The sequence below is a fragment of the Narcine bancroftii genome, chromosome 5 (assembly GCF_036971445.1).
Source record: "Narcine bancroftii isolate sNarBan1 chromosome 5, sNarBan1.hap1, whole genome shotgun sequence".
Classification (NCBI taxonomy): Eukaryota; Metazoa; Chordata; class Chondrichthyes; order Torpediniformes; family Narcinidae; genus Narcine; species Narcine bancroftii.
In genome coordinates, this window is record NC_091473.1 from 156,392,755 (window position 1) to 156,416,546 (window position 23,792).

Genomic DNA, 23,792 nt, shown 5'->3' on the forward strand with positions numbered 1-23,792 from the left:
AGCATCAGAGGAGCATCAGAGGAGCATCAGTGGAGCATCAGTGGAGCATCAGAGGAGCATCAGAGGAGCATCAGAGGAGCATCAGAGGAGCAACAGAGGAGCATCAGAGGAGCATCAGAGGAGCATCAGAGGAGCATCAGAGGAGCATCAGAGGAGCATCAGAGGAGCATCAGAGGAGCATCAGTGTAGCATCAGAGGAGCATCAGAGGAGCATCAGAGGAGCATCAGAGGAGCATCAGAGGAGCAACAGGGGAGCATCAGAGGAGCAACAGAGGAGCATCAGAGGAGCATCAGAGAAGCATCAGAGGAGCCTCGGAGGAGCATCGGAGGAGCATCAGAGGAGCATCAGAGGAGCATCAGAGGAGCATCAGAGGAGCATCAGAGGAGCATCAGAGGAGCATCAGAGGAGCATCAGAGTAGCCTCAGAGGAGCCTCAGAGGAGCATCAGAGGAGCATCAGAGGAGCATCAGAGGAGCATCAGAGGAGCATCAGAGGAGCATCAGAGGAGCATCAGAGGAGCATCAGAGGAGCAACAGAGGAGCATCAGAGGAGCATCAGAGGAGCCTCAGAGGAGCCTCAGAGGAGCATCAGAGGAGCATCAGAGGAGCATCAGAGGAGCATCAGAGGAGCATCAGAGGAGCATCAGAGGAGCCTCAGAGGAGCGTCAGAGGAGCATCAGAGGAGCATCAGAGGAGCATCAGAGGAGCATCAGAGGAGCATCAGAGGAGCATCAGAGGAGCATCAGAGGAGCATCAGAGGAGCATCAGAGGAGCATCAGAGGAGCATCAGAGGAGCATCAGAGGAGCATCAGAGGAGCAACAGAGGAGCAGGAGCAGGAGCAGGAGCAGGTGCAGGAGCAGAAGCAGGAGCAGGTGCAGGAGCAGAAGCAGGAGCAGGAGCAGGTGCAGGAGCAAGAGCATCAGAGGAGCATCAGAGGAGCAGGAGCAGGAGCAGGAGCAGGAGCAGGAACAGGAGCAGGAGCAACAGAGGAGCATCAGAGGAGCCTCAGAGGAGCCTCAGAGGAGCATCAGAGGAGCATCAGAGGAGCATCAGAGGAGCATCAGAGGAGCATCAGAGGAGCATCAGAGGAGCCTCAGAGGAGCGTCAGAGGAGCATCAGAGGAGCATCAGAGGAGCATCAGAGGAGCATCAGAGGAGCATCAGAGGAGCATCAGAGGAGCATCAGAGGAGCATCAGAGGAGCATCAGAGGAGCATCAGAGGAGCATCAGAGGAGCATCAGAGGAGCATCAGAGGAGCATCAGAGGAGCAACAGAGGAGCAGGAGCAGGAGCAGGAGCAGGTGCAGGAGCAGAAGCAGGAGCAGGTGCAGGAGCAGAAGCAGGAGCAGGAGCAGGTGCAGGAGCAAGAGCATCAGAGGAGCATCAGAGGAGCAGGAGCAGGAGCAGGAGCAGGAGCAGGAACAGGAGCAGGAGCAACAGAGGAGCATCAGAGGAGCAGGAGCAGGAGCAGGAGCAGGAGCAGGAGCAGGTGCAGGAGCAGAAGCAGGAGCAGGAGCAGGTGCAGGAGCAAGAGCATCAGAGGAGCATCAGAGGAGCAGGAGCAGGAGCAGGAGCAGGAGCAGGAACAGGAGCAGGAGCATCAGAGGAGCATCAGAGGAGCAGGAGCAGCAGCAGGAGCAGGAGCAGGAGCATCAGAGGAGCATCAGAGGAGCATCAGAGGAGCATCAGAGGAGCATCAGAGGAGCATCAGAGGAGCATCAGAGGAGCATCAGAGGAGCATCAGAGGAGCATCAGTGGAGCATCAGTGGAGCATCAGAGGAGCATCAGAGGAGCATCAGAGGAGCATCAGAGGAGCAACAGAGGAGCATCAGAGGAGCATCAGAGGAGCATCAGAGGAGCATCAGAGGAGCATCAGAGGAGCATCAGAGGAGCATCAGTGTAGCATCAGAGGAGCATCAGAGGAGCATCAGAGGAGCATCAGAGGAGCATCAGAGGAGCAACAGAGGAGCATCAGAGGAGCAACAGAGGAGCATCAGAGGAGCATCAGAGAAGCATCATAGGAGCCTCAGAGGAGCATCGGAGGAGCATCAGAGGAGCATCAGAGGAGCATCAGAGGAGCATAAGAGGAGCATCAGAGGAGCATCAGAGGAGCATCAGAGGAGCATCAGAGGAGCATCAGAGGAGCCTCAGAGGAGCCTCAGAGGAGCATCAGAGGAGCATCAGAGGAGCATCAGAGGAGCATCAGAGGAGCATCAGAGGAGCATCAGAGGAGCATCAGAGGAGCAACAGAGGAGCATCAGAGGAGCATCAGAGGAGCCTCAGAGGAGCCTCAGAGGAGCATCAGAGGAGCATCAGAGGAGCATCAGAGGAGCATCAGAGGAGCATCAGAGGAGCATCAGAGGAGCCTCAGAGGAGCGTCAGAGGAGCATCAGAGGAGCATCAGAGGAGCATCAGAGGAGCATCAGAGGAGAATCAGAGGAGCATCAGAGGACCATCAGAGGAGCATCAGAGGAGCATCAGAGGAGCAGGAGCAGGAGCAGGAGCAGGAGCAGGAACAGGAGCAGGAGCATCAGAGGAGCATCAGAGGAGCAGGAGCAGGAGCAGGAGCAGGTGCAGGAGCAGAAGCAGGAGCATGTGCAGGAGCAGAAGCAGGAGCAGGTGCAGGAGCAGAAGCAGGAGCAGGAGCAGGTGCAGGAGCAAGAGCATCAGAGGAGCATCAGAGGAGCAACAGAGGAGCATCAGAGGAGCATCAGAGGAGCAGGAGCAGGTGCAGGAGCAGAAGCAGGAGCATGTGCAGGAGCAGAAGCAGGAGCAGGTGCAGGAGCAGAAGCAGGAGCAGGAGCAGGTGCAGGAGCAAGAGCATCAGAGGAGCATCAGAGGAGCAGGAGCAGGAGCAGGAGCAGGAGCAGGAACAGGAGCAGGAGCAACAGAGGAGCATCAGAGGAGCAGGAGCAGGAGCAGAAGCAGGAGCAGGAGCAGGTGCAGGAGCAGAAGCAGGAGCAGGAGCAGGTGCAGGAGCAAGAGCATCAGAGGAGCATCAGAGGAGCAGGAGCAGGAGCAGGAACAGGAGCAGGAGCATCAGAGGAGCATCAGAGGAGCAGGAGCAGGAGCAGGAGCAGGAGCAGGAGCATCAGAGGAGCATCAGAGGAGCATCAGAGGAGCATCAGAGGAGCATCAGAGGAGCATCAGAGGAGCATCAGAGGAGCATCAGAGGAGCGTCAGAGGAGCATCAGAGGAGCATCAGAGGAGCAACAGGGGAGCATCAGAGGAGCAACAGAGGAGCATCAGAGGAGCATCAGAGAAGCATCAGAGGAGCCTCGGAGGAGCATCGGAGGAGCATCAGAGGAGCATCAGAGGAGCATCAGAGGAGCATCAGAGGAGCATCAGAGGAGCATCAGAGGAGCATCAGAGGAGCATCAGAGTAGCCTCAGAGGAGCCTCAGAGGAGCATCAGAGGAGCATCAGAGGAGCATCAGAGGAGCATCAGAGGAGCATCAGAGGAGCATCAGAGGAGCATCAGAGGACCATCAGAGGAGCAACAGAGGAGCATCAGAGGAGCATCAGAGGAGCCTCAGAGGAGCCTCAGAGGAGCATCAGAGGAGCATCAGAGGAGCATCAGAGGAGCATCAGAGGAGCATCAGAGGAGCATCAGAGGAGCCTCAGAGGAGCGTCAGAGGAGCATCAGAGGAGCATCAGAGGAGCATCAGAGGAGCATCAGAGGAGCATCAGAGGAGCATCAGAGGAGCATCAGAGGAGCATCAGAGGAGCATCAGAGGAGCATCAGAGGAGCATCAGAGGAGCAACAGAGGAGCAGGAGCAGGAGCAGGAGCAGGTGCAGGAGCAGAAGCAGGAGCAGGTGCAGGAGCAGAAGCAGGAGCAGGAGCAGGTGCAGGGGCAAGAGCATCAGAGGAGCATCAGAGGAGCAGGAGCAGGAGCAGGAGCAGGAGCAGGAACAGGAGCAGGAGCAACAGAGGAGCATCAGAGGAGCCTCAGAGGAGCCTCAGAGGAGCATCAGAGGAGCATCAGAGGAGCATCAGAGGAGCATCAGAGGAGCATCAGAGGAGCATCAGAGGAGCCTCAGAGGAGCGTCAGAGGAGCATCAGAGGAGCATCAGAGGAGCATCAGAGGAGCATCAGAGGAGCATCAGAGGAGCATCAGAGGAGCATCAGAGGAGCATCAGAGGAGCATCAGAGGAGCATCAGAGGAGCATCAGAGGAGCATCAGAGGAGCATCAGAGGAGCATCAGAGGAGCATCAGAGGAGCAACAGAGGAGCAGGAGCAGGAGCAGGAGCAGGTGCAGGAGCAGAAGCAGGAGCAGGTGCAGGAGCAGAAGCAGGAGCAGGAGCAGGTGCAGGAGCAAGAGCATCAGAGGAGCATCAGAGGAGCAGGAGCAGGAGCAGGAGCAGGAGCAGGAACAGGAGCAGGAGCAACAGAGGAGCATCAGAGGAGCAGGAGCAGGAGCAGGAGCAGGAGCAGGAGCAGGTGCAGGAGCAGAAGCAGGAGCAGGAACAGGTGCAGGAGCAAGAGCATCAGAGGAGCATCAGAGGAGCAGGAGCAGGAGCAGGAGCAGGAGCAGGAACAGGAGCAGGAGCATCAGAGGAGCATCAGAGGAGCAGGAGCAGCAGCAGGAGCAGGAGCAGGAGCATCAGAGGAGCATCAGAGGAGCATCAGAGGAGCATCAGAGGAGCATCAGAGGAGCATCAGAGGAGCATCAGAGGAGCATCAGAGGAGCATCAGAGGAGCATCAGAGGAGCATCAGTGGAGCATCAGTGGAGCATCAGAGGAGCATCAGAGGAGCATCAGAGGAGCATCAGAGGAGCAACAGAGGAGCATCAGAGGAGCATCAGAGGAGCATCAGAGGAGCATCAGAGGAGCATCAGAGGAGCATCAGAGGAGCATCAGTGTAGCATCAGAGGAGCATCAGAGGAGCATCAGAGGAGCATCAGAGGAGCATCAGAGGAGCAACAGAGGAGCATCAGAGGAGCAACAGAGGAGCATCAGAGGAGCATCAGAGAAGCATCAGAGGAGCCTCAGAGGAGCATCGGAGGAGCATCAGAGGAGCATCAGAGGAGCATCAGAGGAGCATAAGAGGAGCATCAGAGGAGCATCAGAGGAGCATCAGAGGAGCATCAGAGGAGCATCAGAGGAGCCTCAGAGGAGCCTCAGAGGAGCATCAGAGGAGCATCAGAGGAGCATCAGAGGAGCATCAGAGGAGCATCAGAGGAGCATCAGAGGAGCATCAGAGGAGCAACAGAGGAGCATCAGAGGAGCATCAGAGGAGCCTCAGAGGAGCCTCAGAGGAGCATCAGAGGAGCATCAGAGGAGCATCAGAGGAGCATCAGAGGAGCATCAGAGGAGCATCAGAGGAGCCTCAGAGGAGCGTCAGAGGAGCATCAGAGGAGCATCAGAGGAGCATCAGAGGAGCATCAGAGGAGAATCAGAGGAGCATCAGAGGACCATCAGAGGAGCATCAGAGGAGAATCAGAGGAGCATCAGAGGAGCATCAGAGGAGCAACAGAGGAGCATCAGAGGAGCATCAGAGGAGCCTCAGAGGAGCCTCAGAGGAGCATTAGAGGAGCATCAGAGGAGCATCAGAGGAGCATCAGAGGAGCATCAGAGGAGCATCAGAGGAGCATCAGTGGAGCATCAGTGGAGCATCAGAGGAGCATCAGAGGAGCATCTGAGGAGCATCAGAGGAGCAACAGAGGAGCATCAGAGGAGCATCAGAGGAGCATCAGAGGAGCATCAGAGGAGCATCAGAGTAGCATCAGTGGAGCATCAGAGGAGCATCAGTTGAGCATCAGTGGAGCATCAGAGGAGCATCAGTGTAGCATCAGAGGAGCATCAGAGGAGCATCAGTGGAGCATCAGAGGAGCATCAGAGGAGCATCTGAGGAGCATCAGAGGAGCATCAGAGGAGCATCAGAGGAGCATCAGAGGAGCATCAGAGGAGCATCAGAGGAGCATCAGAGGAGCATCAGAGGAGCAACAGAGGAGCATCAGAGGAGCATCAGAGGAGCATCAGTGGAGCATCAGAGGAGCATCAGAGGAGCATCAGAGGAGCATCAGTGGAGCATCAGAGGAGCATCAGAGGAGCATCAGTGGAGCATCAGAGGAGCATCAGAGGAGCATCAGAGGAGCATCAGAGGAGCATCAGAGGAGCATCAGAGGAGCATTAGAGGAGCATCAGAGGAGCATCAGAGGAGCATCAGAGGAGCAACAGAGGAGCATCAGAGGAGCAACAGAGGAGCAGGAGCAGGAGCAGGAGCAGGTGCAGGAGCAGAAGCAGGAGCAGGAGCAGGTGCAGGAGCAAGAGCATCAGAGGAGCATCAGTGGAGCATCAGAGGAGCATCAGAGGAGCATCAGAGGAGCATCAGAGGAGCATCAGAGGAGCATCAGTGGAGCATCAGAGGAGCATCAGAGGAGCATCAGTGGAGCATCAGAGGAGCATCAGAGGAGCATCAGAGGAGCATCAGAGGAGCATCAGAGGAGCATCAGAGGAGCATCAGAGGAGCATCAGAGGAGCATCAGAGGAGCATCAGAGGAGCATCAGAGGAGCATCAGAGGAGCATCAGAGGAGCATCAGAGGAGCATCAGAGGAGCATCAGAGGAGCATCAGAGGAGCATCAGAGGAGCATCAGAGGAGCATCAGAGGAGCAACAGAGGAGCATCAGAGGAGCATCAGAGGAGCATCAGAGGAGCATCAGAGGAGCATGTGTAGCATCAGAGGAGCATCAGAGGAGCATCAGAGGAGCATCAGAGGAGCATCAGAGGAGCATCAGAGGAGCAACAGAGGAGCATCAGAGGAGCAACAGAGGAGCATCAGAGGAGCATCAGAGGAGCATCAGAGGAGCATCAGAGGAGCATCAGAGTAGCATCAGAGGAGCATCAGAGGAGCATCAGAGGAGCATCAGTGGAGCATCAGAGGAGCATCAGTGGAGCATCAGAGGAGCGTCAGAGGAGCATCAGAGGAGCATCAGAGGAGCATCAGAGGAGCATCAGAGGAGCATCAGAGGAGCATCAGTGTAGCATCAGAGGAGCATCAGAGGAGCATCAGAGGAGCATCAGAGGAGCATCAGAGGAGCAACAGAGGAGCATCAGCGGAGCAACAGAGGAGCATCAGAGGAGCATCAGAGGAGCATCAGAGGAGCCTCAGAGGAGCATCGGAGGAGCATCAGAGGAGCATCAGAGGAGCATCAGAGGAGCATCAGAGGAGCATCAGAGGAGCATCAGAGGAGCATCAGAGGAGCATCAGAGGAGCATCAGAGGAGCCTCAGAGGAGCCTCAGAGGAGCATCAGAGGAGCATCAGAGGAGCATCAGAGGAACATCAGAGGAGCATCAGAGGAGCATCAGAGGAGCATCAGAGGAGCAACAGAGGAGCATCAGAGGAGCATCAGAGGAGCCTCAGAGGAGCCTCAGAGGAGCATCAGAGGAGCATCAGAGGAGCATCAGAGGAGCATCAGAGGAGCATCAGAGGAGCATCAGAGGAGCCTCAGAGGAGCGTCAGAGGAGCATCAGAGGAGCATCAGAGGAGCATCAGAGGAGCATCAGAGGAGCATCAGAGGAGAATCAGAGGAGCATCAGAGGACCATCAGAGGAGCATCAGAGGAGAATCAGAGGAGCATCAGAGGAGCATCAGAGGAGCAACAGAGGAGCATCAGAGGAGCATCAGAGGAGCCTCAGAGGAGCCTCAGAGTAGCATTAGAGGAGCATCAGAGGAGCATCAGAGGAGCATCAGAGGAGCATCAGAGGAGCATCAGAGGAGCATCAGTGGAGCATCAGTGGAGCATCAGAGGAGCATCAGAGGAGCATCTGAGGAGCATCAGAGGAGCAACAGAGGAGCATCAGAGGAGCATCAGAGGAGCATCAGAGGAGCATCAGAGGAGCATCAGATTAGCATCAGTGGAGCATCAGAGGAGCATCAGTTGAGCATCAGTGGAGCATCAGAGGAGCATCAGTGTAGCATCAGAGGAGCATCAGAGGAGCATCAGTGGAGCATCAGAGCATCAGAGGAGCATCTGAGGAGCATCAGAGGAGCATCAGAGGAGCATCAGAGGAGCATCAGAGGAGCATCAGAGGAGCATCAGAGGAGCATCAGAGGAGCATCAGAGGAGCAACAGAGGAGCATCAGAGGAGCATCAGAGGAGCATCAGTGGAGCATCAGAGGAGCATCAGAGGAGCATCAGAGGAGCATCAGTGGAGCATCAGAGGAGCATCAGAGGAGCATCAGTGGAGCATCAGAGGAGCATCAGAGGAGCATCAGAGGAGCATCAGAGGAGCATCAGAGGAGCATCAGAGGAGCATTAGAGGAGCATCAGAGGAGCATCAGAGGAGCATCAGAGGAGCAACAGAGGAGCATCAGAGGAGCAACAGAGGAGCAGGAGCAGGAGCAGGAGCAGGTGCAGGAGCAGAAGCAGGAGCAGGAGCAGGTGCAGGAGCAAGAGCATCAGAGGAGCATCAGTGGAGCATCAGAGGAGCATCAGAGGAGCATCAGAGGAGCATCAGAGGAGCATCAGAGGAGCATCAGTGGAGCATCAGAGGAGCATCAGAGGAGCATCAGAGGAGCATCAGAGGAGCATCGGAGGAGCAACAGAGGAGCATCAGAGGAGCAACAGAGGAGCATCAGAGGAGCATCAGAGAAGCATCAGAGGAGCCTAAGAGGAGCATCGGAGGAGCATCAGAGGAGCATCAGAGGAGCATCAGAGGAGCATCAGAGGAGCATCAGAGGAGCATCAGAGGAGCATCAGTGGAGCATCAGAGCAGCATCAGAGGAGCATCAGAGGAGCATCAGAGGAGCATCAGAGGAGCATCAGAGGAGCATCAGAGGAGCATCAGAGGAGCATCAGAGGAGCATCAGAGGAGCATCAGAGGAGCATCAGAGGAGCATCAGAGGAGCATCAGTGTAGCATCAGAGGAGCATCAGACGAGCATCAGAGGAGCATCAGAGGAGCATCAGAGGAGCATCAGAGGAGCATCAGAGGAGCAACAGAGGAGCATCAGAGGAGCATCAGAGGAGCATCAGAGGAGCATCAGAGGAGCATCAGTGTAGCATCAGAGGAGCATCAGAGGAGCATCAGAGGAGCATCAGAGGAGCATCAGAGGAGCATCAGAGGAGCAACAGAGGAGCATCAGAGGAGCAACAGAGGAGCATCAGAGGAGCATCAGAGGAGCATCAGAGGAGCATCAGAGGAGCATCAGAGTAGCATCAGTGGAGCATCAGAGGAGCATCAGTTGAGCATCAGTGGAGCATCAGAGGAGCATCAGTGGAGCTTCAGAGGAGCATCAGAGGAGCATCAGAGGAGCATCAGAGGAGCATCAGAGGAGCATCAGAGGAGCATCAGAGGAGCATCAGAGGAGCATCAGAGGAGCATCAGAGGAGCATCAGAGGAGCATCAGAGGAGCATCAGATGAGCATCAGAGGAGCATCAGAGGAGCATCAGAGGAGAATCAGAGGAGCATCAGTGGAGCATCAGTGGAGCATCAGAGGAGCATCAGAGGAGCATCAGAGGAGCATCAGAGGAGCAACAGAGGAGCATCAGAGGAGCATCAGAGGAGCATCAGAGGAGCATCAGAGGAGCATCAGAGGAGCATCAGAGGAGCATCAGAGGAGCATCAGTGTAGCATCAGAGGAGCATCAGAGGAGCATCAGAGGAGAATCAGTGGAGCATCAGAGGAGCAACAGAGGAGCATCAGAGTAGCAACAGAGGAGCATCAGAGGAGCATCAGAGAAGCATCAGAGGATCCTCAGAGGAGCATCGGAGGAGCATCAGAGGAGCATCAGATGAGCATCAGAGGAGCATCAGAGGAGCATCAGAGGAGCATCAGAGGAGCATCAGAGGAGCATCAGTGGAGCATCAGAGCAGCATCAGAGGAGCATCAGAGGAGCATCAGAGGAGCATCAGAGGAGCATCAGAGGAGCATCAGTGGAGCATCAGAGGAGCATCAGAGGAGCATCAGAGGAGCATCAGAGGAGCATCAGAGGAGCATCAGTGGAGCATCAGAGCAGCATCAGAGGAGCATCAGAGGAGCATCAGAGGAGCATCAGAGGAGCATCAGAGGAGCATCAGAGGAGCATCAGAGGAGCATCAGAGGAGCATCAGAGGAGCATCAGAGGAGCATCAGAGGAGCATCAGAGGAGCATCAGAGGAGCATCAGAGGAGCATCAGTGGAGCATCAGTGGAGCATCAGAGGAGCATCAGTGGAGCATCAGAGGAGCATCAGAGGAGCATCAGAGGAGGATCAGAGGAGCATGAGAGGAGCATCAGAGGAGCATCAGAGGAGCATCAGAGGAGCATCAGAGGAGCATCAGAGGAGCATCAGAGGAGCATCAGAGGAGCATCAGAGGAGCATCAGAGTTGCATCAGTGGAGCATCAGTGGAGCATCAGAGGAGCATCAGAGGAGCATCAGAGGAGCATCAGAGGAGCAACAGAGGAGCATCAGAGGAGCATCAGATGAGCATCAGAGGAGCATCGGAGGAGCATCAGAGGAGCATCAGAGGAGCATCAGAGGAGCATCAGAGGAGCATCAGAGGAGCATCAGAGGAGCATCAGAGGAGCATCAGAGGAGCATCAGAGGAGCAACAGAGGAGCATCAGAGGAGCGACAGAGGAGCAACAGAGGAGCAGGAGCAGGAGCAGGTGCAGGAGCAGAAGCAGGAGCAGGAGCAGGTGCAGGTGCAGGAGGAAGAGCATCAGAGGAGCATCAGAGGAGCAGGAGCAGGAGCAGGAGCAGGAGCAGGAACAGGAGCAGGAGCATCAGAGGAGTATCAGAGGAGCAGGAGCAGGAGCAGGAGCAGGAGCAGGAGCATCAGAGGAGCATCATAGGAGCATCAGAGGAGCATCAGAGGAGCATCAGAGGAGCATCAGAGGAGCATCAGTGGAGCATCAGAGGAGCATCAGAGGAGCATCAGAGGAGCATCAGTGGAGCATCAGTGGAGCATCAGAGGAGCATCAGAGGAGCATCAGAGGAGCATCAGAGGAGCAACAGAGGAGCATCAGAGGAGCCTCAGAGGAGCATCAGAGGAGCATCAGAGGAGCATCAGAGGAGCATCAGAGGAGCATCAGAGGAGCATCAGAGGAGCATCAGAGGAGCATCAGAGGAGCATCAGAGGAGCATCAGAGGAGCAACAGAGGAGCATCAGAGGAGCATCAGAGGAGCCTCAGAGGAGCCTCAGAGGAGCATCAGAGGAGCATCAGAGGAGCATCAGAGGAGCATCAGAGGAGCATCAGAGGAGCATCAGAGGAGCCTCAGAGGAGCATCAGAGGAGCATCAGAGGAGCATCAGAGGAGCATCAGAGGAGCATCAGAGGAGCATCAGAGGAGCATCAGAGGAGCATCAGAGGAGCCTCAGAGGAGCATCAGAGGAGCATCAGAGGAGCATCAGAGGAGCATCAGAGGAGCATCAGAGGAGCATCAGAGGAGCATCAGAGGAGGATCAGAGGAGAATCAGAGGAGCATCAGAGGAGCATCAGAGGGGCAACAGAGGAGCATCAGAGGAGCATCAGAGGAGCATCAGAGGAGCATCAGAGGAGCCTCAGAGGAGCCTCAGAGGAGCATTAGAGGAGCATCAGAGGAGCATCAGAGGAGCATCAGAGGAGCATCAGAGGAGCATCAGTGGAGCATCAGTGGAGCATCAGAGGAGCATCAGAGGAGCATCAGTTGAGCATCAGAGGAGCATCAGTTGAGCATCAGTGGAGCATCAGAGGAGCATCAGTGGAGCATCAGAGGAGCATCAGAGGAGCATCAGGGGAGCATCAGAGGAGCATCAGAGGAGAATCAGAGGAGCATCAGAGGAGCATCAGTGGAGCATCAGAGGAGCATCAGAGGAGCATCAGAGGAGCATCAGAGGAGCATCAGAGGAGCATCAGAGGAGCATAAGAGGAGCATCAGAGGAGCATCAGAGGAGCATCAGAGGAGCATCAGAGGAGCATCAGAGGAGCATCAGAGGAGCATCAGAGGAGCATCAGAGGAGCATCAGAGGTGCATCAGTGGAGCATCAGTGGAGCATCAGAGGAGCATCAGAGGAGCATCAGAGGAGCAACAGAGGAGCATCAGAGGAGCATCAGAGGAGCATCAGAGGAGCATCAGAGGAGCATCAGAGGAGCATCAAAGGTGCATCAGTGGAGCATCAGTGGAGCATCAGAGGAGCATCAGAGGAGCATCAGAGGAGCATCAGAGGAGCAACAGAGGAGCATCAGAGGAGCATCAGAGGAGCATCAGAGGAGCATCAGAGGAGCATCAGAGGAGCATCAGTGTAGCATCAGAGGAGCATCAGAGGAGCATCAGAGGAGCATCAGAGGAGCATCAGAGGAGCAACAGAGGAGCATCAGAGGAGCAACAGAGGAGCATCAGAGGAGCATCAGAGAAGCATCAGAGGATTCTCAGAGGAGCATCGGAGGAGCATCAGAGGAGCATCAGAGGAGCATCAGAGGAGCATCAGAGGAGCATCAGAGGAGCATCAGAGGAGCATCAGTGGAGCATCAGAGCAGCATCGGAGGAGCATCAGAGGAGCATCAGAGGAGCATCAGAGGAGCATCAGAGGAGCATCAGAGGAGCATCAGAGGAGCATCAGTGGAGCATCAGAGCAGCATCAGAGGAGCATCAGAGGAGCATCAGAGGAGCATCAGAGGAGCATCAGAGGAGCATCAGAGGAGCATCAGAGGAGCAACAGAGGAGCATCAGAGGAGCCTCAGAGGAGCATCAGAGGAGCATCAGAGGAGCATCAGAGGAGCATCAGAGGAGCATCAGAGGAGCATCAGAGGAGCATCAGAGGAGCATCAGAGGAGCATCAGAGGAGCATCAGAGGAGCAACAGAGGAGCATCAGAGGAGCATCAGAGGAGCCTCAGAGGAGCCTCAGAGGAGCATCAGAGGAGCATCAGAGGAGCATCAGAGGAGCATCAGAGGAGCATCAGAGGAGCATCAGAGGAGCCTCAGAGGAGCATCAGAGGAGCATCAGAGGAGCATCAGAGGAGCATCAGAGGAGCATCAGAGGAGCATCAGAGGAGCATCAGAGGAGCATCAGAGGAGCCTCAGAGGAGCATCAGAGGAGCATCAGAGGAGCATCAGAGGAGCATCAGAGGAGCATCAGAGGAGCATCAGAGGAGCATCAGAGGAGGATCAGAGGAGAATCAGAGGAGCATCAGAGGAGCATCAGAGGGGCAACAGAGGAGCATCAGAGGAGCATCAGAGGAGCATCAGAGGAGCATCAGAGGAGCCTCAGAGGAGCCTCAGAGGAGCATTAGAGGAGCATCAGAGGAGCATCAGAGGAGCATCAGAGGAGCATCAGAGGAGCATCAGTGGAGCATCAGTGGAGCATCAGAGGAGCATCAGAGGAGCATCAGTTGAGCATCAGAGGAGCATCAGTTGAGCATCAGTGGAGCATCAGAGGAGCATCAGTGGAGCATCAGAGGAGCATCAGAGGAGCATCAGGGGAGCATCAGAGGAGCATCAGAGGAGAATCAGAGGAGCATCAGAGGAGCATCAGTGGAGCATCAGAGGAGCATCAGAGGAGCATCAGAGGAGCATCAGAGGAGCATCAGAGGAGCATCAGAGGAGCATCAGAGGAGCATAAGAGGAGCATCAGAGGAGCATCAGAGGAGCATCAGAGGAGCATCAGAGGAGCATCAGAGGAGCATCAGAGGAGCATCAGAGGAGCATCAGAGGAGCATCAGAGGTGCATCAGTGGAGCATCAGTGGAGCATCAGAGGAGCATCAGAGGAGCATCAGAGGAGCAACAGAGGAGCATCAGAGGAGCATCAGAGGAGCATCAGAGGAGCATCAGAGGAGCATCAGAGGAGCATCAAAGGTGCATCAGTGGAGCATCAGTGGAGCATCAGAGGAGCATCAGAGGAGCATCAGAGGAGCATCAGAGGAGCAACAGAGGAGCATCAGAGGAGCATCAGAGGAGCATCAGAGGAGCATCAGAGGAGCATCAGAGGAGCATCAGTGTAGCATCAGAGGAGCATCAGAGGAGCATCAGAGGAGCATCAGAGGAGCATCAGAGGAGCAACAGAGGAGCATCAGAGGAGCAACAGAGGAGCATCAGAGGAGCATCAGAGAAGCATCAGAGGATTCTCAGAGGAGCATCGGAGGAGCATCAGAGGAGCATCAGAGGAGCATCAGAGGAGCATCAGAGGAGCATCAGAGGAGCATCAGAGGAGCATCAGTGGAGCATCAGAGCAGCATCAGAGGAGCATCAGAGGAGCATCAGAGGAGCATCAGAGGAGCATCAGAGGAGCATCAGAGGAGCATCAGAGGAGCATCAGAGGAGCATCAGAGGAGCATCAGAGGAGCATCAGAGGAGCATCAGAGGAGCATCAGAGGAGCATCAGTGTAGCATCAGAGGAGCATCAGACGAGCATCAGAGGAGCATCAGAGGAGCATCAGAGGAGCATCAGAGGAGCATCAGAGGAGCAACAGAGGAGCATCAGAGGAGCATCAGAGGAGCATCAGAGGAGCATCAGAGGAGCATCAGTGTAGCATCAGAGGAGCATCAGAGGAGCATCAGAGGAGCATCAGAGGAGCATCAGAGGAGCATCAGAGGAGCAACAGAGGAGCATCAGAGGAGCAACAGAGGAGCATCAGAGGAGCATCAGAGGAGCATCAGAGGAGCATCAGAGGAGCATCAGAGTAGCATCAGTGGAGCATCAGAGGAGCATCAGTTGAGCATCAGTGGAGCATCAGAGGAGCATCAGTGGAGCATCAGAGGAGCATCAGAGGAGCATCAGAGGAGCATCAGAGTAGCATCAGAGGAGCATCAGTGGAGCATCAGAGGAGCATCAGAGGAGCATCAGAGGAGCATCAGAGGAGCATCAGAGGAGCATCAGAGGAGCATCAGAGGAGCATCAGAGGAGCATCAGAGGAGAATCAGAGGAGCATCAGTGGAGCATCAGTGGAGCATCAGAGGAGCATCAGAGGAGCATCAGAGGAGCATCAGAGGAGCAACAGAGGAGCATCAGAGGAGCATCAGAGGAGCATCAGAGGAGCATCAGAGGAGCATCAGAGGAGCATCAGAGGAGCATCAGAGGAGCATCAGTGTAGCATCAGAGGAGCATCAGAGGAGCATCAGAGGAGAATCAGAGGAGCATCAGAGGAGCAACAGAGGAGCATCAGAGGAGCAACAGAGGAGCATCAGAGGAGCATCAGAGAAGCATCAGAGGATCCTCAGAGGAGCATCGGAGGAGCATCAGAGGAGCATCAGATGAGCATCAGAGGAGCATCAGAGGAGCATCAGAGGAGCATCAGAGGAGCATCAGAGGAGCATCAGTGGAGCATCAGAGGAGCATCAGAGGAGCATCAGAGGAGCATCAGAGGAGCAACAGAGGAGCATCAGAGGAGCATCAGAGGAGCATCAGAGGAGCATCAGTGGAGCATCAGAGCAGCATCAGAGGAGCATCAGAGGAGCATCAGAGGAGCATCAGAGGAGCATCAGAGGAGCATCAGAGGAGCATCAGAGGAGCATCAGAGGAGCATCAGAGGAGCATCAGAGGAGCATCAGAGGAGCATCAGTGTAGCATCAGAGGAGCATCAGACGAGCATCAGAGGAGCATCAGAGGAGCATCAAAGGAGCATCAGAGGAGCATCAGAGGAGCAACAGAGGAGCATCAGAGGAGCATCAGAGGAGCATCAGAGGAGCATCAGAGGAGCATCAGTGTAGCATCAGAGGAGCATCAGAGGAGCATCAGAGGAGCATCAGAGGAGCATCAGAGGAGCATCAGAGGAGCAACAGAGGAGCATCAGAGGAGCAACAGAGGAGCATCAGAGGAGCATCAGAGGAGCATCAGAGGAGCATCAGAGGAGCATCAGAGTAGCATCAGTGGAGCATCAGAGGAGCATCAGTTGAGCATCAGTGGAGCATCAGAGGAGCATCAGTGGAGCATCAGAGGAGCATCAGAGGAGCATCAGAGGAGCATCAGAGTAGCATCAGAGGAGCATCAGTGGAGCATCAGAGGAGCATCAGAGGAGCATCAGAGGAGCATCAGAGGAGCATCAGAGGAGCATCAGATGAGCATCAGAGGAGCATCAGAGGAGCATCAGAGGAGAATCAGAGGAGCATCAGTGGAGCATCAGAGGAGCATCAGTGGAGCATCAGAGGAGCATCAGAGGAGCATCAGGGGAGCATCAGAGGAGCATCAGAGGAGAATCAGAGGAGCATCAGAGGAGCATCAGTGGAGCATCAGAGGAGCATCAGAGGAGCATCAGAGGAGCATCAGAGGAGCATCAGAGGAGCATCAGAGGAGCATAAGAGGAGCATCAGAGGAGCATCAGAGGAGCATCAGAGGAGCATCAGAGGAGCATCAGAGGAGCATCAGAGGAGCATCAGAGGAGCATCAGAGGAGCATCAGAGGTGCATCAGTGGAGCATCAGTGGAGCATCAGAGGAGCATCAGAGGAGCATCAGAGGAGCAACAGAGGAGCATCAGAGGAGCATCAGAGGAGCATCAGAGGAGCATCAGAGGAGCATCAGAGGAGCATCAAAGGTGCATCAGTGGAGCATCAGTGGAGCATCAGAGGAGCATCAGAGGAGCATCAGAGGAGCATCAGAGGAGCAACAGAGGAGCATCAGAGGAGCATCAGAGGAGCATCAGAGGAGCATCAGAGGAGCATCAGAGGAGCATCAGTGTAGCATCAGAGGAGCATCAGAGGAGCATCAGAGGAGCATCAGAGGAGCATCAGAGGAGCAACAGAGGAGCATCAGAGGAGCAACAGAGGAGCATCAGAGGAGCATCAGAGAAGCATCAGAGGATTCTCAGAGGAGCATCGGAGGAGCATCAGAGGAGCATCAGAGGAGCATCAGAGGAGCATCAGAGGAGCATCAGAGGAGCATCAGAGGAGCATCAGTGGAGCATCAGAGCAGCATCAGAGGAGCATCAGAGGAGCATCAGAGGAGCATCAGAGGAGCATCAGAGGAGCATCAGAGGAGCATCAGAGGAGCATCAGAGGAGCATCAGAGGAGCATCAGAGGAGCATCAGAGGAGCATCAGAGGAGCATCAGAGGAGCATCAGTGTAGCATCAGAGGAGCATCAGACGAGCATCAGAGGAGCATCAGAGGAGCATCAGAGGAGCATCAGAGGAGCATCAGAGGAGCAACAGAGGAGCATCAGAGGAGCATCAGAGGAGCATCAGAGGAGCATCAGAGGAGCATCAGTGTAGCATCAGAGGAGCATCAGAGGAGCATCAGAGGAGCATCAGAGGAGCATCAGAGGAGCATCAGAGGAGCAACAGAGGAGCATCAGAGGAGCAACAGAGGAGCATCAGAGGAGCATCAGAGGAGCATCAGAGGAGCATCAGAGGAGCATCAGAGTAGCATCAGTGGAGCATCAGAGGAGCATCAGTTGAGCATCAGTGGAGCATCAGAGGAGCATCAGTGGAGCATCAGAGGAGCATCAGAGGAGCATCAGAGGAGCATCAGAGTAGCATCAGAGGAGCATCAGTGGAGCATCAGAGGAGCATCAGAGGAGCATCAGAGGAGCATCAGAGGAGCATCAGAGGAGCATCAGAGGAGCATCAGAGGAGCATCAGAGGAGCATCAGAGGAGAATCAGAGGAGCATCAGTGGAGCATCAGTGGAGCATCAGAGGAGCATCAGAGGAGCATCAGAGGAGCATCAGAGGAGCAACAGAGGAGCATCAGAGGAGCATCAGAGGAGCATCAGAGGAGCATCAGAGGAGCATCAGAGGAGCATCAGAGGAGCATCAGAGGAGCATCAGTGTAGCATCAGAGGAGCATCAGAGGAGCATCAGAGGAGAATCAGAGGAGCATCAGAGGAGCAACAGAGGAGCATCAGAGGAGCAACAGAGGAGCATCAGAGGAGCATCAGAGAAGCATCAGAGGATCCTCAGAGGAGCATCGGAGGAGCATCAGAGGAGCATCAGATGAGCATCAGAGGAGCATCAGAGGAGCATCAGAGGAGCATCAGAGGAGCATCAGAGGAGCATCAGTGGAGCATCAGAGGAGCATCAGAGGAGCATCAGAGGAGCATCAGAGGAGCAACAGAGGAGCATCAGAGGAGCATCAGAGGAGCATCAGAGGAGCATCAGTGGAGCATCAGAGGAGCATCAGAGGAGCATCAGAGGAGCATTAGAGGAGCATCAGAGGAGCATCAGAGGAGCATCAGAGGAGCAACAGAGGAGCATCAGAGGAGCAACAGAGGAGCAGGAGCAGGAGCAGGAGCAGGTGCAGGAGCAGAAGCAGGAGCAGGAGCAGGTGCAGGAGCAAGAGCATCAGAGGAGCATCAGTGGAGCATCAGAGGAGCATCAGAGGAGCATCAGAGGAGCATCAGAGGAGCATCAGAGGAGCATCAGTGGAGCATCAGAGGAGCATCAGAGGAGCATCAGAGGAGCATCAGAGGAGCATCGGAGGAGCAACAGAGGAGCATCAGAGGAGCAACAGAGGAGCATCAGAGGAGCATCAGAGAAGCATCAGAGGAGCCTAAGAGGAGCATCGGAGGAGCATCAGAGGAGCATCAGAGGAGCATCAGAGGAGCATCAGAGGAGCATCAGAGGAGCATCAGAGGAGCATCAGTGGAGCATCAGAGCAGCATCAGAGGAGCATCAGAGGAGCATCAGAGGAGCATCAGAGGAGCATCAGAGGAGCATCAGAGGAGCATCAGAGGAGCATCAGAGGAGCATCAGAGGAGCATCAGAGGAGCATCAGAGGAGCATCAGAGGAGCATCAGAGGAGCATCAGTGTAGCATCAGAGGAGCATCAGACGAGCATCAGAGGAGCATCAGAGGAGCATCAGAGGAGCATCAGAGGAGCATCAGAGGAGCAACAGAGGAGCATCAGAGGAGCATCAGAGGAGCATCAGAGGAGCATCAGAGGAGCATCAGTGTAGCATCAGAGGAGCATCAGAGGAGCATCAGAGGAGCATCAGAGGAGCATCAGAGGAGCATCAGAGGAGCAACAGAGGAGCATCAGAGGAGCAACAGAGGAGCATCAGAGGAGCATCAGAGGAGCATCAGAGGAGCATCAGAGGAGCATCAGAGTAGCATCAGTGGAGCATCAGAGGAGCATCAGTTGAGCATCAGTGGAGCATCAGAGGAGCATCAGTGGAGCTTCAGAGGAGCATCAGAGGAGCATCAGAGGAGCATCAGAGGAGCATCAGAGGAGCATCAGAGGAGCATCAGAGGAGCATCAGAGGAGCATCAGAGGAGCATCAGAGGAGCATCAGAGGAGCATCAGAGGAGCATCAGATGAGCATCAGAGGAGCATCAGAGGAGCATCAGAGGAGAATCAGAGGAGCATCAGTGGAGCATCAGTGGAGCATCAGAGGAGCATCAGAGGAGCATCAGAGGAGCATCAGAGGAGCAACAGAGGAGCATCAGAGGAGCATCAGAGGAGCATCAGAGGAGCATCAGAGGAGCATCAGAGGAGCATCAGAGGAGCATCAGAGGAGCATCAGTGTAGCATCAGAGGAGCATCAGAGGAGCATCAGAGGAGAATCAGTGGAGCATCAGAGGAGCAACAGAGGAGCATCAGAGAAGCAACAGAGGAGCATCAGAGGAGCATCAGAGAAGCATCAGAGGATCCTCAGAGGAGCATCGGAGGAGCATCAGAGGAGCATCAGATGAGCATCAGAGGAGCATCAGAGGAGCATCAGAGGAGCATCAGAGGAGCATCAGAGGAGCATCAGTGGAGCATCAGAGCAGCATCAGAGGAGCATCAGAGGAGCATCAGAGGAGCATCAGAGGAGCATCAGAGGAGCATCAGTGGAGCATCAGAGGAGCATCAGAGGAGCATCAGAGGAGCATCAGAGGAGCATCAGAGGAGCATCAGTGGAGCATCAGAGCAGCATCAGAGGAGCATCAGAGGAGCATCAGAGGAGCATCAGAGGAGCATCAGAGGAGCATCAGAGGAGCATCAGAGGAGCATCAGAGGAGCATCAGAGGAGCATCAGAGGAGCATCAGAGGAGCATCAGAGGAGCATCAGAGGAGCATCAGTGGAGCATCAGTGGAGCATCAGAGGAGCATCAGTGGAGCATCAGAGGAGCATCAGAGGAGCATCAGAGGAGGATCAGAGGAGCATGAGAGGAGCATCAGAGGAGCATCAGAGGAGCATCAGAGGAGCATCAGAGGAGCATCAGAGGAGCATCAGAGGAGCATCAGAGGAGCATCAGAGGAGCAACAGAGGAGCATCAGAGGAGCGACAGAGGAGCAACAGAGGAGCAGGAGCAGGAGCAGGTGCAGGAGCAGAAGCAGGAGCAGGAGCAGGTGCAGGTGCAGGAGGAAGAGCATCAGAGGAGCATCAGAGGAGCAGGAGCAGGAGCAGGAGCAGGAGCAGGAACAGGAGCAGGAGCATCAGAGGAGTATCAGAGGAGCAGGAGCAGGAGCAGGAGCAGGAGCAGGAGCATCAGAGGAGCATCATAGGAGCATCAGAGGAGCATCAGAGGAGCATCAGAGGAGCATCAGAGGAGCATCAGTGGAGCATCAGAGGAGCATCAGAGGAGCATCAGAGGAGCATCAGTGGAGCATCAGTGGAGCATCAGAGGAGCATCAGAGGAGCATCAGAGGAGCATCAGAGGAGCAACAGAGGAGCATCAGAGGAGCCTCAGAGGAGCATCAGAGGAGCATCAGAGGAGCATCAGAGGAGCATCAGAGGAGCATCAGAGGAGCATCAGAGGAGCATCAGAGGAGCATCAGAGGAGCATCAGAGGAGCATCAGAGGAGCAACAGAGGAGCATCAGAGGAGCATCAGAGGAGCCTCAGAGGAGCCTCAGAGGAGCATCAGAGGAGCATCAGAGGAGCATCAGAGGAGCATCAGAGGAGCATCAGAGGAGCATCAGAGGAGCCTCAGAGGAGCATCAGAGGAGCATCAGAGGAGCATCAGAGGAGCATCAGAGGAGCATCAGAGGAGCATCAGAGGAGCATCAGAGGAGCATCAGAGGAGCCTCAGAGGAGCATCAGAGGAGCATCAGAGGAGCATCAGAGGAGCATCAGAGGAGCATCAGAGGAGCATCAGAGGAGCATCAGAGGAGGATCAGAGGAGAATCAGAGGAGCATCAGAGGAGCATCAGAGGGGCAACAGAGGAGCATCAGAGGAGCATCAGAGGAGCATCAGAGGAGCATCAGAGGAGCCTCAGAGGAGCCTCAGAGGAGCATTAGAGGAGCATCAGAGGAGCATCAGAGGAGCATCAGAGGAGCATCAGAGGAGCATCAGTGGAGCATCAGTGGAGCATCAGAGGAGCATCAGAGGAGCATCAGTTGAGCATCAGAGGAGCATCAGTTGAGCATCAGTGGAGCATCAGAGGAGCATCAGTGGAGCATCAGAGGAGCATCAGAGGAGCATCAGGGGAGCATCAGAGGAGCATCAGAGGAGAATCAGAGGAGCATCAGAGGAGCATCAGTGGAGCATCAGAGGAGCATCAGAGGAGCATCAGAGGAGCATCAGAGGAGCATCAGAGGAGCATCAGAGGAGCATCAGAGGAGCATAAGAGGAGCATCAGAGGAGCATCAGAGGAGCATCAGAGGAGCATCAGAGGAGCATCAGAGGAGCATCAGAGGAGCATCAGAGGAGCATCAGAGGAGCATCAGAGGTGCATCAGTGGAGCATCAGTGGAGCATCAGAGGAGCATCAGAGGAGCATCAGAGGAGCAACAGAGGAGCATCAGAGGAGCATCAGAGGAGCATCAGAGGAGCATCAGAGGAGCATCAGAGGAGCATCAAAGGTGCATCAGTGGAGCATCAGTGGAGCATCAGAGGAGCATCAGAGGAGCATCAGAGGAGCATCAGAGGAGCAACAGAGGAGCATCAGAGGAGCATCAGAGGAGCATCAGAGGAGCATCAGAGGAGCATCAGAGGAGCATCAGTGTAGCATCAGAGGAGCATCAGAGGAGCATCAGAGGAGCATCAGAGGAGCATCAGAGGAGCAACAGAGGAGCATCAGAGGAGCAACAGAGGAGCATCAGAGGAGCATCAGAGAAGCATCAGAGGATTCTCAGAGGAGCATCGGAGGAGCATCAGAGGAGCATCAGAGGAGCATCAGAGGAGCATCAGAGGAGCATCAGAGGAGCATCAGAGGAGCATCAGTGGAGCATCAGAGCAGCATCAGAGGAGCATCAGAGGAGCATCAGAGGAGCATCAGAGGAGCATCAGAGGAGCATCAGAGGAGCATCAGAGGAGCATCAGAGGAGCATCAGAGGAGCATCAGAGGAGCATCAGAGGAGCATCAGAGGAGCATCAGAGGAGCATCAGTGTAGCATCAGAGGAGCATCAGACGAGCATCAGAGGAGCATCAGAGGAGCATCAGAGGAGCATCAGAGGAGCATCAGAGGAGCAACAGAGGAGCATCAGAGGAGCATCAGAGGAGCATCAGAGGAGCATCAGAGGAGCATCAGTGTAGCATCAGAGGAGCATCAGAGGAGCATCAGAGGAGCATCAGAGGAGCATCAGAGGAGCATCAGAGGAGCAACAGAGGAGCATCAGAGGAGCAACAGAGGAGCATCAGAGGAGCATCAGAGGAGCATCAGAGGAGCATCAGAGGAGCATCAGAGTAGCATCAGTGGAGCATCAGAGGAGCATCAGTTGAGCATCAGTGGAGCATCAGAGGAGCATCAGTGGAGCATCAGAGGAGCATCAGAGGAGCATCAGAGGAGCATCAGAGTAGCATCAGAGGAGCATCAGTGGAGCATCAGAGGAGCATCAGAGGAGCATCAGAGGAGCATCAGAGGAGCATCAGAGGAGCATCAGAGGAGCATCAGAGGAGCATCAGAGGAGCATCAGAGGAGAATCAGAGGAGCATCAGTGGAGCATCAGTGGAGCATCAGAGGAGCATCAGAGGAGCATCAGAGGAGCATCAGAGGAGCAACAGAGGAGCATCAGAGGAGCATCAGAGGAGCATCAGAGGAGCATCAGAGGAGCATCAGAGGAGCATCAGAGGAGCATCAGAGGAGCATCAGTGTAGCATCAGAGGAGCATCAGAGGAGCATCAGAGGAGAATCAGAGGAGCATCAGAGGAGCAACAGAGGAGCATCAGAGGAGCAACAGAGGAGCATCAGAGGAGCATCAGAGAAGCATCAGAGGATCCTCAGAGGAGCATCGGAGGAGCATCAGAGGAGCATCAGATGAGCATCAGAGGAGCATCAGAGGAGCATCAGAGGAGCATCAGAGGAGCATCAGAGGAGCATCAGTGGAGCATCAGAGGAGCATCAGAGGAGCATCAGAGGAGCATCAGAGGAGCAACAGAGGAGCATCAGAGGAGCATCAGAGGAGCATCAGAGGAGCATCAGTGGAGCATCAGAGCAGCATCAGAGGAGCATCAGAGGAGCATCAGAGGAGCATCAGAGGAGCATCAGAGGAGCATCAGAGGAGCATCAGAGGAGCATCAGAGGAGCATCAGAGGAGCATCAGAGGAGCATCAGAGGAGCATCAGTGTAGCATCAGAGGAGCATCAGACGAGCATCAGAGGAGCATCAGAGGAGCATCAAAGGAGCATCAGAGGAGCATCAGAGGAGCAACAGAGGAGCATCAGAGGAGCATCAGAGGAGCATCAGAGGAGCATCAGAGGAGCATCAGTGTAGCATCAGAGGAGCATCAGAGGAGCATCAGAGGAGCATCAGAGGAGCATCAGAGGAGCATCAGAGGAGCAACAGAGGAGCATCAGAGGAGCAACAGAGGAGCATCAGAGGAGCATCAGAGGAGCATCAGAGGAGCATCAGAGGAGCATCAGAGTAGCATCAGTGGAGCATCAGAGGAGCATCAGTTGAGCATCAGTGGAGCATCAGAGGAGCATCAGTGGAGCATCAGAGGAGCATCAGAGGAGCATCAGAGGAGCATCAGAGTAGCATCAGAGGAGCATCAGTGGAGCATCAGAGGAGCATCAGAGGAGCATCAGAGGAG